The following is a 3783-nucleotide window of genomic DNA, read 5'->3' on the forward strand; positions in this document are numbered from 1 at the left end:
TCTAGCTCTGAATTCATTGAAATTATGATTGAAGCATTTGGGGAAGCATCATGGCGGTGAATGAATTGGAATAGAGAGAAATAAAAAGACCCACTAGAGGAGAGCCTAAATAACGGAATATTTCAACTACACAAACTCTCCCAAAGAGACTCCTATAAGTGGGTCTTATAAACCTTCTTTAATCTGGTTTCATTTTGGCCAGGGAGGGGATCATCTTCACCTCTCCCTTACCGGAGCCCGTAACTCATCTCTATATTCATTCATGCGTTGATGTATTATGCCCAAAGCTCTGTGCTCAAGACTGAAGGCACTAGAGAAGGTGAAAGTCCTCTGCCTTAACCTGGTCTGCACATAACAAGATGTAGACATCTAGTCTCGCTAAACAGGGCCAAGGTCTAGGTCATCTCTGACAGACTGAAGGGATTTTGAAATTCTGAAACTCTGACCTGCTTCAAGGCTCATCCTGGTCCCGAGTAATCCTGTGTTCCAGTTTGCCCACGATAGTCTGTGGTGCTCTGGTCATTGCTAAAAGTGTCACCAAGCTCTATCAAAAGTGTCCCAGTTGCTTTGTGGTTTTTTTTTTTAAGTTTATTTTATTTCTTTTGAGAAAGAGCAAGCATGAGCAGGGCTGGGGCAAAAAGGAAGAGAGGGCGAGAGAGAATCCCAAGAAGGCTCTGCACTGTCAGCACCAAGCCCAGAGTAAGACTCGAACTCATGAACCATGAGATCGTGACCTGAGCTGAAATCAAGAGTTGGACGCTTAGCCGACTGAGCCACCCAGGCGCCCCGTGTGTCCCAGTTTTAATAATAAATTATCTAGGCACCCCTTTCATGGTGCAGAGTTCATCTAAAAGGGCAAGACCAACCTTACAAGCAACTCCTTCTTCCTGACAGTCCTAGAGCAGATCTAGGACGCCAGCATGCCCTGGTCCAAGGCAAACCTCAGATTTGGCAAGCACAAGACTGCCTTGCTAAAAACTTCATTGGAGACAAAAAATACCTTAGAGTGGTTCCACTTCTACCAAAGGAGATGAAAGCACATGGGAGAGAGACACGGAGAGTGAGAGGAACAACGTGGCTGTGTGGCAGGACAACAGAAGTGCATGGACGGAAAGGTACAAAGACACAACACTGAGCTTCAGCAGGCTTGGAAACAATGGGCTCCCACTTAGGGAAGCTGGTGAGAGGATATTTTACCAAGTGGAAAGAGTTTTGAGACTTCCAAGCCCGACGCGCAGAGAGGCATGTGCCAGTGAAACTATCTCCGTTTTTAAAATATCGCGATACTTCCAACCTGTTGGTGAATAGCTATAACCCGAAGCCTGGAAACTCCACCTTCGCTGCCCACCCCTTTCCCCAGACTACTGGACCTTCCCACAGTCCAGCACCTGGAGGCCTACCATCCTGGCCTACCTGGGGGCCACCAGGAACCTACCCCCACAGTTCTGTCCCTGTCTGTTCCACCTAGCCAGTGCCCATGCCAATGCAGTAGTAGCTTAACATTGCGAGTCCCATCCCTCGCAATATTCCATAGCAGTTTATGGTGGAGACCTGGAATGACTCAGAATATGAAAGCGGGGAAATAAGAGGCAGAAACACTCATGAGAAAATGCTGACCAGCAAGTGTATGTGTCAAATCCCCAGTGTGCTGCCTCTCAGAGCTGGGAGCAGCCTATCATGCTTAGGACCCATGATTTCCATCAGTGTCCCCAAGACCCATGCCCTTCTGCTTTCGTTATCTAATGGCACCAGCCCTAGCTCTTTCTCTGATTATTCTGGGGAAGTGGTAGGACCTCTGCCATCCCATTTATCACTACAATGTCTTCCCTTGCATTGGACCCATGGCCGGTGGTGACACATGCCATGACACCAGGTTTGGAAATAGGCACCGTGAATTGTCACGATTTCTCTGCCATCTGTCCATAGACATACCAAAGATGATGTGGTAAACACATATTGTACAATGGAAATGCTCAGGACAAGGGTGCAGGGGTGCATGTGGAGCACTGATATTCCTGAGAGACTAATAAGAAGCTAATTCTTCTCATAGTTCACTGGCAAGATGGAAATACTCTACGTTTGTCCAAAACTCTGGGCCAGTGGTATCCCCTCTGCTCCGGGGCAGTTTTAGGAGAAAGAGTCCAAGGGTCTTGAGTTCCAGTCTTGTTGTTCGCCTGACGGAAGAGTCTGGACAAGTCACTTACTCATTCGGTATGTCTGTTTCCTCAGCTGTCAAAAGGGTATAAAAATATGGCCTCCAAATCCTGAAAAGATCGTTGCGGGAGAGGGGGTCGATGACAAAAGGGAAAATGTTATGGGCAGTCTGGTTCTCTACAAGACGAGAGGTCATTGTTAAATCATAAGGTTCTGAGAATAGTAATAGTCACTTGCGCTAGATATATCTGTCTTGGGCCCCAAAGCCAGGATCCCCAAAACGGTGAGGAATACAAAAAGGAGAGAAAGCTGAGGTGGAAAAAAAAAAAAACTCCATTGAAAACATGGGCTTAAAAACTGCATTTTACATATTGAGATCTTGGGCTTGAAAAGGAACATTTTCAGGACTGTGGACAAAGAAATAAAACACAGTATCTCGAGTACTACTGTACTTGAGTATTATCATAGAGTTCCATCAGAGGACTGAACAAAGGAATGCCCCTTCACTCATATTATCTAAGGATTATTTAGAAACTAAATCCTATAAAAGCAATAACAAATACACGTTCCCAGTTATATTCTATTTCGTCCTATAGCAATTCACTTCATGAAGCCATGAGACTTGTATGCCTCCTTATATTCCTTTTCTCTTCCCTTACGTTTCTTCCCTTATATACTGCAAGGATGGATCTGCCAAATATCGCCTGTGAGGCTGGAAGGCAAAGCTTTGCCTTCACTACCCAGAACCCTCTGCTAAGGTTTACTCGGGCATCAGTCTCCTGTGACCTCCAGGTGTCTCCAGGTAAAGCATCTGTGCTCAAGGGTTCGGGGTCCAGAGATGCCACAGCTGTGTGATCTTAGGTAAGTCACTTCCCTCTCGGGACCTTGGCTTTTTCCCCTGGAAATACAAAGTCTTCCTGAGAGGACTCTAGCTTAGTGATAATACCCTGTGTTGTGAGAACTCCACTTAGTATAATACCCTGAGCGTTTCAGGAAGTATAGGCAGGATAAAAGCCAATGGTTTCCATCACAAATGAAGTGATTTCCTGGGGAGAAGAATTCAGCACCCATTAGTGGTCTCTTCTCCCTCCAACAAAGGATGACTACTCCCCACCCAGGATCCTCTGGTCCTCGGAGTCCTGAGATCAAAGCTCTGCCTGACCTTTAGTGCAATGAGAGAAATCTGTCCTAAATGGACTTCCAAACACAGCCGTTTTACTGGGAAAGCAGCAGGACATGTGACAGACCATTCCACCACTGCACTCCTCAAGACAGCAGGAGCCTTTCATAGTATCAAATCTTTCCTCTACATACTTGAAAAATATTCATTTCCTCTAAATCTTCCAGCTTATTTTACTACTGACCCTCATGCCCTGAGACAGCTGCTGCAGGCTACTGGAGCAGGAAGCGTGGAGGAAGAAGGTGTCAAGACCCAAATAGTAAAAGAAATAAGGAAGGAAAGAGAGAGAAAGAGAGAGAGAGAGATGAAGAAAGAAAGAAAGAAAGAAAGAAAGAAAGAAAGAAAGAAAAGGAGAGAAAGAAAGAAAAGAAGGAGAGAAAGAAAGAGAGGAAAGAAAAGAAGGAAAGAAAGAAAGAAAAGGAGAGAAAGAAAGAAAAGAAGGAGAGAAA

Source organism: Panthera uncia (assembly GCF_023721935.1).
Source record: "Panthera uncia isolate 11264 chromosome B2 unlocalized genomic scaffold, Puncia_PCG_1.0 HiC_scaffold_25, whole genome shotgun sequence".
NCBI lineage: Eukaryota > Metazoa > Chordata > Mammalia > Carnivora > Felidae > Panthera > Panthera uncia.